At 45.3% G+C, this 13,599-nt stretch overlaps 1 protein-coding gene across 1 annotated transcript in view; it reads left to right on the forward strand.

Moving 5' to 3' along the window:
• Positions 1-13,599, forward strand: part of ELP3 (elongator acetyltransferase complex subunit 3) — an 89,615-nt gene that overhangs the window by 41,689 nt on the left and 34,327 nt on the right. The gene's annotated exons all lie outside the window — the stretch shown is intronic.

A 13,599-nucleotide genomic window follows, 5' to 3' on the forward strand; every position in this document is an offset into this window, starting at 1 on the left:
GGAGGAAATATAAAATTATTCCTGGGGAAAATTGCAACGAGAGGAATAAAGAGCAAATGGTGAGCAGTGCAAGGATTTAACCACTTTGGTAGATTTTCAGGTTTTGTTGGTTTTTTTAATTTTTTTTTTTCCCTGAGTCAAAATTGGGTGGTGTTTTTTTTTTGGTGTTTTTTTTTTTTTTTTTAAATAGTGCAGAAATTGGAGTCGTGATGGAGGAATCCCAGGGGAAGGTTGGGCTGGGTGCTAAAAAATATCAGTGTAATGAAATATATTGATGAAAAATACAGGCAGAAGGCAAAAAGGCACTTCTGGAACAAAAGCCTGGAAAATGCAGCTGTACAGGGCAGGAGGGGAATCCTGAAACCTGGGGTGGGAACCTTTTTTTGAGGGATTTTGTGCAGAATTCCTTGAATTTTTCCTAAGTAAAATGTTCTTGACCAGGGTGAGAGACTGGAAGTGATGAGTGCAAAACTCCAGATTCCTGCCCCAGGAATTATTTATTATTTATATTATTTATAATAATTATCCTGCTCCTGGGTTATTTTTTTAGCATGCTCTGGGAGGTGGAGTGTGGACATGACAGAGAATTTTCATGGAATTCTTTGTGATGCAGAACCCAGCAAAACCTTGGATCCTTCATCCCTCAGCATCTCATGGAATTGCAGCTGGAGTTCTGTGGGATTGGGCTGGAATTTGTGGTGGAAAAATGGGAATAATGACAAAAAAAAATGGAAAAGGCCAACCCTGGGCAGGTTCAAACACAGAGGAGACCAAAATCCGAGGTGGAAAACTGAGGAGGGAGGAATTACTGCAATTTTTCATAATTAATTTAATTATAATTATCCTTTGCTGCTTATTGGTGATGAGTGGTTGAAGAATTTCTGCTGCTGGGTCTGGGATTGCTCCTGATTCACTGCAGGAAATTTGGGAATCTGCTGGGAAGGTGGAATTTCTGGGCTGTGAGGGGAAGGGTGGTGCCATCCTGGGTTCCAGCCGTGCACTAAGGACAACTTTACCAGAAATTGGAGGGGCAGGAGGCGAAGTTTTTGGGACTGGGAGAGGAGGAATTAAAATAAAGGTGGGGAGAAGAGCTGAGGGTAGAAAAGGAACAGAAGGAAAAGAGGTCATTACCCCTTTCTCATCCTCATTTAAGAATTCATTTTTAAAAATGTCCCTTTAAGTAACAGAGAATAAAACGCCAAACCATATTTGTTGATTCGTTTCCCAGAGCCCTGGTGAACGTAACAGAAATATCCCGATCAATTCCTGAAATTCCTGAAATTCCCAAGGGTTCATTCTCTTGTTTCCTGCCCCAAAGTTTTACATCCTCGCTTTGAGCTGATGGAACAAAATTTCTTTACTTGTTGGGCCCGTGCCAATGTTCGTCCAGGCTGGTGAATGTTTCGGCATTTCTGCTGCGTCAAATTAACGGGGAGCCAAGTGGAGGCGTCTCCTTACGATCCCAGAATCCTGGAGTGGTTTGGGGTGGGATTCATGGACCTTCAGTCCCATCCCGGGGGGCTCCAGCCTTTCTTTGGGCACTCCCAGGGATTCTCTGGGAATTCTTGCTCAAACAGGAATTCTTTCCCAAATTCCTCCCCATTTTCCCGGGGAATTCTCTCCATTCCCAGGTCCCAGTCTGGCACTGGATCCATCCCCTTCCCAACTCCTCTCCGGGAAGGAATTTTGGGATCAAGAGGCTTCACTGGGAATTTGGGATTCCAGGAAGGGTCTCCCTTCCCTTTTCCATCCCCAAATTCCACAAAAATCCCTCAGGATGGATCCTGAGTGTCCTGGATCCCAGAATCCCGGGATGGTTTGGGATGGGATCCCTGGAGCTTCAATCCCATCCCATTCCAACCCCACCGTCCCAGGCTCCTCTAGTCTTTCCTGGGACACTGCCAGGGATCCAGGGCTTCTCTGGGAATTCCAGCCCAGCCCCTCCCCACCCTCCCAGCCAGGAATTCCTTCCCAATATCCCACTCAAATCCCTCCTTTTCCACTTCCACAGCCATTCCCTGGGTCCTGTCCCTCCATGCCTTGTCCCCAGTCCCTCTCCAGCTCTCCTGGAGCCCCTTCAGGCCCTGGATCCTCCCTGGATCCTTCCCTTCTCCAGGTGAGCACCCCCAGCTCTCCAATTCTTTGTCTTTTCGGGACAACAAACCCACGGCTTTCCAGGGATCTTTACAAATCTCTGATTTTGAGGCAGTTCTAATTAACTTCGGGCAAATTAACTTCATTTTCTGTGAGCCCTCCCCCTCTCCAGCCACTTCCCAGCTGAGGAGAAGGTCGGGCACAAAGGAACCCGCTTGACTTTAGAAGTTCCGAGCACCTTCAGCACCAGTTGGAATAATAACAATAAATCCAGGGGTTTCTCCAGGGAGGGGAATAACTGCTGATGGTGCTGACCTTGGCCCGAAGAACGCCGGGTGCTTCTCGGAGCCGGGCAGGTAATTACAGCTCCGTCCCCCCGACCGATCGATTCCCCGGCTTTTCCCGCCGCTCCCGCCTCCCAGCAGCCACTCCGAGCTCTGCGTGCGAGCAGCAGCTGGTTTTATTCATCATCGTTCAGAATGTTGTCATGGGTAAGGGTGAACGTGTTGGATGTGGGTGGTTTTTTTTAAAAAAAAAAAAAAAAAAAAAAAAATTTGTTTATTTAGTTATTTTTTTGCACGGAGAGGTTGTGGGTTCCATCCCCTGTGGGTTCCATCCCCTGTGGGTTCCATCCCTGGAATGGAATGTCCCAGGTTGGACAGGGCTTGGAGCAAGCTGGGATAGTGGAAGATGTCCCTGCCCGCGGGAATGGGATGAGCTTTAAGGTCCCTTCCAACCCAAGTAATTCTGGAATTCTCCAAATCCACGATTTTTTCACAGGAAGTGCCTTTTTCTCTGCCTCCACTGCGAAATTTCAGTTCCTTTCTCACTCTGATGCCGTGTCCCACTTCCACTTTGCTTTTTTCTTCCCTCTTCCCCCACCTCTGATTCTTTTTATATCCTCGGAGGATTTCCTTCCTCCTCCAGGTCTTTCCCACCCCATTCCACACCACGGGGCAGCAGGGAACGCGCTCCAGAAAACCTCAATGACCACAAACGCTCAAAAATAAAAAAACCCTCCCAAAACCAGGCAGAGCCTCACCAGGCAGGTGGTCGGAGAAAATAATTAGAATTAGGAGCGGGATAAATCAAGGACTCAGCGGGAATAATGGAATTGTTAGCGGAGCGGACACCTCATCCCCAGGAACGCGATGAGCGCTCGGCTCCGACGCTGCCCCGGAGAGGGAAGAGGCTGCTCTGGGGGGGAAATGCTTGGGAGGATCCATAAATCACATTTGGCAAGCAGAACTTTGGATTGGAGAAAAAAAAAAAAACCAAAAAACCCCCAAAAAACCCAAAAAAAACCCCAAAACCCCCCAAAAAAAAACCAAACACCCAAAAAAACCCCAAAAAAACCCAAAAAAAACAAAAACAAAACAAAACAAAAAAAAAAAACAAAAAAAAAAAAAAAAAAAAAAAAAAAAACAAAAAAAAAAAAACCAAAACAAAAAACACAAAAAAAGAAAAAAACCCAAAATTTTGGGAGTCTGGAGAATTCCCGAAGTGTTAATTCCTTGCTCAGTGGAAATAGAACATAGAACCACAGGATTTGGCTGCTCTGGGGTGAATATTCCTAATAATGCTTTAAAAAAAAAAAAAGTTATTTATGATATATATTTATACATTGTAAATAACAGATTTATTAATTGGGAGAATATTGCTGTGTCTGCCTTTATTTTATTTTTATGGGATTTGCTTGAGCGTGGTTTATTGGTGCTCTTCCTCCTGGCTCTGAGCCCACCTCAAACAGACCCCACAGAGCTGAAATAAATCTGGGAAAATGGAAAAACAGGGAGGAGAGGCAGAAAATTGGGAAGTGCCACAGGAGCTGCTGTGGCTCTGGAATCTGGTGGGTGCTGCCCAGAACCATCAGATGGAAAAAGTTCTTTTTTTCCCCTTGAGGAAATCCCGTGTGTCCATCTAAAGTCACACATAAATAAATCATATTTATAATATAAATAAATATTGAAATATTTAAATAAATGGTCAAATATAAAATTAAAAAATAAATAAAATTATGAGGGCAAAAACGCAGGCAGGGCCGTTTCATGGGGACAAGTATTTAGCTAAGGAGATTTTTTGATTCCCATCTGCAGAGCCGCTCCTGTGTTCTTTAAATAAAACACAATCACTGAATGAGTTCAGCCTGAAAATTCCTTCTCTTAGTCATGTGTCAAGATGGGATTTTTTTTTTTTTTTTTTTTTTTTCTGGAGGAATTGCAAAATAAGCAATTTCCCAGAAATGAGCTAATTTTAGTGCCAGGCCTGATGCATCTGGGATCCGAGTGATGCAGAGACCTCCTTGTGTTGAACGGGAGGGGGAAAAGGAGGGGGAAATGATCTGGGGAGAAAAAATCGAGTGAAATAATCTGAGAGGAAAACGAGGGGGAAATGATCTGGGGAGAAAAAATCGAGTGAAATAATCTGAGAGGAAAACGAGGGGGAAATGATCTGGGGAGAAAAAATAAAGTTAAATAATCTGAGAGGAAAACGAGGGGCAAATGATCTGAGGGGAAAATGAGGATTAAAAAATCTGAGGGAAAATATCTGAGAGGAAAATGAGGAAGAAATTATCTGAGGAGAAAAAATAAAGTGAAATAATCTGAGAGGAAAACGAGGGGGAAATGATCTGAGGGGAAAATGAGGATTAAATAATCTGAGGGAAAATATCTGAGAGGAAAATGAGGGGGAAATGATCTGGGGAGAAAAAATCGAGTGAAATAATCTGAGAGGAAAACGAGGGGGAAATGATCTGAGGAGAAAAAATAGAGTGAAATAATCTGAGAGGAAAACAAGGGGGAAATGATCTGGGGAGAAAAAATAAAGTGAAATAATCTGAGAGGAAAACAAGGGGGAAATGATCTGAGGGGAAAATGAGGAAGAAATGATCTGAGGGGAAAAAATAGAGTGAAATAATCTGAGAGGAAAACGAGGGGGAAATGATCTGAGGGGAAAAAATAGAGTGAAATAATCTGAGAGGAAAACGAGGGGGAAATGATCTGAGGGGAAAATGAGGATTAAAAAATCTGAGAGGAAAATGAGGAAGAAATGATCTGAGGAGAAAAAATAGAGTGAAATAATCTGAGAGGAAAACGAGGGGGAAATGATCTGAGGAGAAAAATAGAGTGAAATAATCTGAGAGGAAAATGAGGGGGAAATGATCTGAGGGGAAAATGAGGATTAAATAATCTGAGGGAAAATATCTGAGAGGAAAACGAGGGGGAAATGATCTGAGGGGAAAAAATCGAGTGAAATAATCTGAGAGGAAAACGAGGGGGAAATGATCTGAGGGGAAAATGAGGAAGAAATGATCTGAGGGGAAAAAATAGAGTGAAATAATCTGAGAGGAAAACGAGGGGGAAATGATCTGAGGGGAAAATGAGGATTAAATAATCTGAGGAGGAAGAATCTGAGAGGAAAATTAGGGGGAAATTATGTGAGGGGAAAATGAGGATTAAATAATCTGAGGGAAAATATCTGAGAGGAAAACGAGGGGGAAATGATCTGGGGAGAAAAAATAGAGTGAAATAATCTGAGAGGAAAACGAGGGGGAAGTGATCTGAGGAGAAAAAATAAAGTGAAATAATCTGAGGGGGAAAAATTTGGGAGGAAAATGAGGGGGAAATAATCTGAGGGGAGAAAATAGGATGAAATAATCTGAGAGGAAAATGAGGGGGAAATGATCTGAGGAGAAAAAATAGAGTGAAATAATCTGAGAGGAAAATGAGGGGGAAATGATCTGAGGAGAAAATGAGGATTAAATAATCTGAGGCGGAAGAATTTGAGAGGAAAATGAGGGGGAAATTATGTGAGGGGAAAATGAGGATTAAATAATCTGAGGGGGAAAATGAGGGGGAAATGATCTGAGGGGAAATGAGGATTAAATAATCTGAGGGGAAAAAAATTGAGAGGAAAATGAGGGGGAAATGATCTGAGGGGAGAAAATAGGATGAAATAATCTGAGAGGAAAACGAGGGGGAAATGATCTGAGGGGAAAATGAGGATTAAATAATCTGAGGGAAAATATCTGAGAGGAAAACGAGGGGGAAATGATCTGATGGGAAACGAGGGTGGAATAATCTGAGGGGGAAAAATCTGTAAGGAAAATGAGGAGGAAATGATCAGAGGGAAAATGAGGATTAAATAATCTGAGGGGAAAATGAGGGTGGAATAATCTGAGGAGAAAAATGAATCTGAGGAGATAAATGAAGGTGAAATAATTAATTTTTTTAATTAAAAAATTGAGGGGACAAATGAGGAATAAATAATCTGAGGGAATAATTATGGTGAAAGGATCTGAAGGGGAAAATGAGGATTAAATAATCTGAGGGGGGAAATGAGAGTGAAATGATTTGAGGGGAAAATGAGCATGAAATAATCTGAGGGAATAATTATGGTGAAATGATGTGAGAGGAAAATGAGGGGGAAATGATCTGAGGGGGAAAATGAAGGTGAAATAAATTGAGGGGAAGATGAGGGTGAAATAATTGGAGGGTGAAATAATCGGAGGGGAAAATGAGGATTAAATAATCTGAGGGGGAAAATCTGAGGGGGAAAATCTGAGAGGAAAATGAGAGTGAAATGATCTGAGGGTGAAATAATCTGGGAGGAAAATGAGGGTCAAATAATCTGAGGGAATAATTACGGTGAAATGATCTGAAGGGAAAATGAGAGGGAAATGATCTGAGGAGAAAATGAGAGGGAAATGATTTGATGGGAAACTGAGGGTGAAATAATCTGAAAGTGAAAGAATCTGAGGGAATAATTATGGTGAAATGATCTGAGGGTGAAATTATCTGAGGGGGAAATAATCATAGGGAAGATGAGAGTGGAATGATCTTAGGGGAAAATGAGGATGAAATAATATGAGGAGGAAAATGAAGGTGAAATAATCTGAGTGTCCTTTCTTTTTACGGAGTGGGTGACGTTACCTCAAATCTTCAAAGATTCCCAGCTGTAAATAAGGCCTCGCTTTTCCTGAGGGCTCTGTTTTTTCTCAAGGAGATGAAATCCATAATGAAACTAAAATATTGCACCTCTATCAGGAGCTTTTAATAACTGTAATAAAAGGCAGTTAAAGTGCTGATCTGCATTGATTTTTGCTCCTCTGGGAAGACAGTTCCCTGTGTTTTTAAATATAGCTCCGATGTGTTTAGTGGGGTAAACGATTTTCCTTTCAGCTCCTTCTAAACATCTCACTGAAAAGCTGTGATTTGCAGGTGGTTTTATGTCTGAAAATGTGGCTTTTTCCCTTTTTTTTTTCTTTTTCTTTCTTTTTTTTTTTTTTTTATTCGTGGGCACATCCGTGAGAGGTTGTTTAATGCTCCGTCCTGCAGTTCCTCAGGTTTCTCCTGGAATCTCAGGAAATATTCCTGCTCAAAAGCTGCCTCAGTTCAGAGACAATTATGGTTCTGCGAGCTATGACCAAAGCTGGGGTAATTTTTATGTTAATGAGGATGGTGGTAGTGAGGACCAGGCTATTTCTGGAAACTCTTTTCACATCTAATTGCTCTCATATTTCTGTGGGTAAATCACCCGCAGAACGCCCCAGTCTGTGCCCACTTCTGCAGAATTGTGGGCTCAGAAACGTCTAGGGTCGAGTTTAAATCAAGTTTAAACCAAGGATGGGGTTTTGGTAGCAGAGAGATCTTTTTGTGTTGCACAGAAGCAGAAAAATTTGGGATGTTGTGGGGAGAACAGGCTGGGAGAGCTGGGAATGTTCACCTGGAGAAGGGAAAAATCCAGGGAATCCTTGGAGCTGCTTCCAGAGCCTCAAGGGGCTCCAGGAGAGCTGGAATTTGGGAAAGGGCTGGAGGACCCGGGGAGTGGCTTCCAAGGGGAAATTTGGGTGGGATATTGAGGAGGAATTCTTCCCTGGGAGGGATGGGCTAGGAATTCCCAGAGAAGCTGTGGCTGCCCCTGGATCCCTGGGAGTGTCCAAGGCCAGGATGGAGCAACCTGGGCGAGGTTGGAATGGGATCATCTTTAAAATCCCTTCCCAGCCAAACCATTCCACCATTCCACGACATGAAAAACTCCGTGGCTGTGTGGGAAAAGCTGCCTTGATTCTGCTCTGGGATTGCTGCCTTTGTCCCTAAAAATCAGGAATTTTTTTCCCCCTCACGAACCATCAGAGTTAGGAAAATGCCAATCACTGCCTGCCAGCAGCCTCCCATTCACAAAAAGCTCCTGCTCAGAGAAAAGGAGCATTCAGACCCTTTTTCCACCTGAACCAGGGATGATTTCTGCACTTTGCAGCCCCCAGGCCCCGTGGGTTGCTCAGGCTCATTCAGCCACTCTCTGTTCTGGAGCTTTTTACACCAGAAAAAGCCAGACTTTTTTTTTTTTTTGACTTTTTTTTTTTTTTACCATTCACAAATTGTTTTCTGAGATTTTTTTTGTTGTTGTTTTTTTTTTTTTTTTTCACTGAGGCCCCTTGCTGCTGAAGTCAATAATGAACATATGGCTGGGAACAGGCAGCCAAAAATAAAGGAATAAAGGGATAGAGAGTGCAAATTTCCCAGGCATTTCGGCAAAGACAGCATCACTCAGTAAAATACCTATTTTAGTGCAGATCACCATCAGCTACCGAGTGGCGAAACCACGAGGGCCAGATTAGGTTTTTGAGGGCTTAGTGGTTGGTTTTGTGTGGGTTTGTATTTTTATTTTTTAATTCAAAAAGCAGACTGGTTTTGCTGCGAGCATTTGAGGGGACTGAATGAGATGGGGATTGTTTTTATCAAAACCAGGATGCAGTTGCTGTGGTGGTTTTTTTTTTTTTTGGTGAGAGGAGACTTTTGAGGGATCCAGGCTGCAGAAATCGCATGTTTGAGACAGTGAAAAATGCTTTCTTTCCCGTGCTGAGCCTCACGGAAAGGGGAAAAAAACCGGGAGTCGTGCGCTCGGGAAAAGCGAAGGTGGAACTTCAGAGCAGATTGATGGAGGAATTCTCCCGGGTTTTTCCGGGATGGATGGAGGCACCTGCACCGCCGGGCAGATGGGGCTGCTCGCGGCGCCGAGCACAATCTGGACAGGTCTGTCTGGGCCTCCAAGGTCAGCCTGCTCCTGCTCCAGGACTTTTCCCAAGTTCTCCGTGTCTCTCCTGATTATTTTCTCGCCAACTCTCCCGGGTTGTGTCCCGGCAAGGCCAGGATCTCCTGGCTTTGGAGAGAATTGTCGCAGCGGGCGGCGATTGCAGGGGCGCGACCGTCGCCCTGCGAGTTCCACAATCCCAGCCATCGGCAGGTCCGGCGCAGGGACAGATAAGGAGGACACGGCTCTTGGGGTACACCAGAGTGTATTTATGGGATGGACAAGATGGGGCCCCAAGACAAGACTCGGGGTGGAGGGGGGGGATGAACAGAAGTTTTACACAGTAACTCAAGAGGAGGGGTGCAGGAACATTAACCAATGAGGGTAAAGATGGGGAGTGGTCTAAGGTGGGACTAAACTGTTACAAACCAATCAGGAGAGACAGTGAAGCGATACGCGGGATAAATAAATAGACTCCACAGCCTGGGGTCTGTATGTCAGCGCCCGGCACAAGTGAGAGAGCTCTCCAGAACTTGTGCCCCGAGCCTTTATTTCCACACCTTTATTCCAAGAGATGTTCCATACGCAATACACTGCACAACTTCTCCATGCATATTCAACCCCTGGCCCCGCCTGCCCTCGCCTCTCACGCTAAATGAGTCCACGCCCTTCTGGGCACGCGTGGTTCGCTGTGGTGGTCGCGCGGGGGTCTCTCGGTGGTCCTGAGGCTGAAGATTGTGGTCTTCCTCATGGCTGAACTTCTGAACTTTTCCTCTCTGCGCGTGCGCTGTCAGTCCTTTGGTGTTATCTGAGTACGTCCGTCAGTGTTGATAGGCTTGGAGACAGAGGAGCTTCTTTACCTGGGTTCTTTGCCTCCTCTGGTGTTGTTCTTTATGCAAGAAGCTTCAGAAATTTGCATTTTTCTATGCCCTTTGTACCAGGCAGAGGTTTCTTAAGTAAAAGGTTAAAATTCAATACATAGCTCTACGAGCTAAATTATAAATGCTTCATTCATTTTGTTAACTTAACTCCAAAAATCTCTGTTTCAATAGGGGAGTGGAATAACACAAAAAGGGTGTCGAGTATAACAAAATAGACAGGGAACACTCTGGAAGGAAGGGTAGGGATAGGGAGGATTGACAAGGAACATTCTGGAGAAAGGGGTGGGGAAAGGGAGGACTGACAACTTGGAATGGAGGGGGTTAGGGAGGACCTTGGGAAGATTGGCAGCTCGGGAGAGGAGGCGATTAAGGAGGAAAACGGGGCAGACATGAACTTTAAACAAAACACACTACAACAGAGAATAACTCCCCAGCGGTGTTAGATCCCGATATTCCAGAGGGGAACCAACCATGGAAGGGCTGGGGTGGGAGGCAGGAGCGTCTCTCCTGGCAGTTTCCTGCTCTGTGGGGAGATTCCTGGGTTTAATGTGGAAAATGTTCCCGCTGGAGCTGGTGAGGATTCACCTTGGAGCTTGGAAAAGCTCCCTTTGGCCTGTGGGTTTGAGGGTTTTGGGGCTGCTGGGGAAGGGAGGAGATGGGAGAAGCTTCTTGCAGCTCCCAGATCCTTCACGCAGCAGGGAATCCGCTTTTCTTACCCGAAATATTTCAAAATATGGGAAATTCCAGAACAATCTGAGGTGTTTTAGGTGCTGGTGACCCTCAGAGAACTGAGCCTCTTCTGTCACTTCTGCCTTGGCTTGGTGGTTTCCGTAACGGGAAATTTGGCAGCTTGACCGTGCCAGGGACTGAAAGGGTTTTGTTGTGTGGCTGTGGATGGCCAGGAAAGCTGCAGGAATTCCCTGGAATATTGTCCTCCCCCCACCCTTGGTCACGGAATAGTTCACAGGAGATGGAAATTTTTGGATCTTTAGGAGTTTCTCCCCTCGGTCCCATCCATGGGAGGTTTTGCCGTGAGTGCAGACATTGAGAGGAAGTGATTTGGGATTGTTCAGGTTGGGAAAACCCTGGAGATCCTCGAATCCAACCATTCCCAGCACTGCCAAGGCCACCACGGATCCATGGATTGAAATCCCTCCAGGGATGGGGATTCCACCACGGATCCACATCCCCCCAAATCCACATGGATTTAAATCCCAGATCCATGTGCCCCCAAATCCACCTGGATGTGAAATCCCTCCAGGGATGGGGACTCCACCAAGGTCCACATCCCTACAAATCCACATGGATTGAAATCCCTCCAGGGATGGGGACTCCACCAAGGTCCACATCCTTCCAAATCCACATGGATTTGAAATTCCTCTCAAGATGGGGACTCCACACACATTCTTTCAAATCCATGTGGGTTTTCAATCCTCCAGGGCTGGGGACTCCACCACGGATCCACATCCCCCCAAATCCACATGGATTTAAATCCTGGATCCATGGGCCCCTAAATCCACATGGATTGAAATCCCTCCAAGGATGGGAACTCCACCACGGATCCACATCCCCCCAGATCCACATGGATTTAAATCCTGGATCCATGGGCCCCTAAATCCACATGGATTTGAAATCCCTCCGAGGATGGGAACTCCACCATGGTCCACATCCCCCCAAATCCACATTGGATTGGGCCCCTAAATCCACATGGATTTGAAATCCCTCCGAGGATGGGAACTCCACCGTGGTCCACACCCCCCCAAATCCACATGGATTTAAATCCTGGATCCATGGGCCCCTAAATCCACGTGGATTTGAAATCCCTCCGAGGATGGGAACTCCACCGCTGCCCAGGGCTGGAAAGCCCTTTCCAAGCAGGAATTATTCCCAATATCCCAACCTGAAGCTCCCCATGTGTAGCTCGAGGCTTTTTCCCCTCTTGTGTCGCACTCCTGGAGGGAATTTTAGCAGAAACATTGGAACGGACAAGGAAGCGTTGCTCTTTGAGGATGCAAATCAAGATAAAACGGTACAAAACCAACTTCCCACCTCCACATAAACCCGCCAGATAAATCCTCTGCGTCCCGTTCTGAAAACACCGAGTCCGAGGTCGCATCCTTGAGAGATCCCGGAGCCGAGTGACTTTAAAATGGCCATTTCCAGCCTGGCAGGTGCCGAGCGCTGCCCCGGGCCTTGGGTGTCCCCAGGCTGCTCCAAAGGCACGGCAAAGGCACCCTGGAATCCGCTGCTTCTCGGTCACTGGGCCATTGTCTGCGCCGCTGAATGCAGATCCTATCGCGAGGGTTTTAATTAGCCCGGCATTGACGGGGAAATGCAAATCGGGCAGGGAAAATGGAGCCGCGCTTCGGAGGCACGAGCTGCTGTTAATGCACGTAATTAAAGCGCTAAGTGATTGTTCCTTCCCCGCGGAGCTGGAAGTGTCACTCAAGGCAGGAGCTTTCAAGTGCTATAAATAATCCAGCTGATGGAGATAAGGGATGGAGTATGGAGAGCTCAGATAATGCTCGTCTTATTCACAATTTGAATTTAATCATCTCTTTTCAGGCGGGGGCTGCGGCGGAGGAGCCGATTCAAGGATCAGGTTGAGGGGCACAGTCCATCTCCGATGGCGATGGCCGTGCTGGGTCATTCAAAAATAGGTTTTTGGTGACCTTTACTGTGAACAAATCCCGGCGTTTTCATAAATTGCTTTCAAAAATTGCTGCTTTTATCCCCTAACCGGTATCTCCTCCAGCAGTTGGGCACCTGGAGAGCGAGGAGATTAAAGGTGGTGAGTGAATCTTGGGGCTGTGAAATGTTCAAGTGGAATCCCGTGAAACCACCTTGGTTTTCTCCTTTTGGAGAGCTGCAGCTTTTGGGTTTTTTTTTTTTTTTTTTTTTTGAGGCAGGTTTTTTCTCGTTCATTGCGTGCCCGAGCGTGGTCAGGAAAATCCGATTAAAACCTCCAGGTGGAATCTTTGAATATTGGCTGATGCTGAATTTGGGGACGGGGCCGTGGGGGTCCCAAATCCTCAGACCTTTCCCATGCTTCACTCAGGGGTTTTCTGATTGAAAAGGTTTCTGCAAGAGCACAGGAATGGGAAAATATTGAAATTCAGGGCGTCACCTCCTGATTCCATCTGCTGTTCCCTCCTCGGAATGAGAGGATCTTTCCCAATTCAAACTGTTCCACGGTTGTGGGGGTTGTATTCTGATCTGACAGAGGTTGACTTTTGGTTTCCTGTAATCCCAGTTTTCCTGGACAACAATTGCAATGTCGCTGAAAGCTTTTGGTGAGAGTTGAGAAAAAGAAATTCCACGGTTCTTATTTACTGTGAAAAAATCCTCAGGTTTTCTCTAATATCCCTTAAATTGAGGAATGTCACAGGGAAATTATATTTTAAGGTGTGGAGGAGTCCGTATGAACCCCCAGGTTTGAGTTTCAGCTGATCTGAGCTGACCTTTTTTTACTTTAATTAAATTCTAAATTTAAATTTTTACTTTAATTAAATTGCTGCAATCATCTCTCACGGCCTGCCCATTGGCCACACCCCCAAATTTACATTTTCCTTCAGCATCCATCTTAATTATC

The sequence above is a fragment of the Vidua chalybeata genome, chromosome 3 (genome assembly GCF_026979565.1).
Source record: "Vidua chalybeata isolate OUT-0048 chromosome 3, bVidCha1 merged haplotype, whole genome shotgun sequence".
Taxonomy (NCBI): domain Eukaryota; kingdom Metazoa; phylum Chordata; class Aves; order Passeriformes; family Viduidae; genus Vidua; species Vidua chalybeata.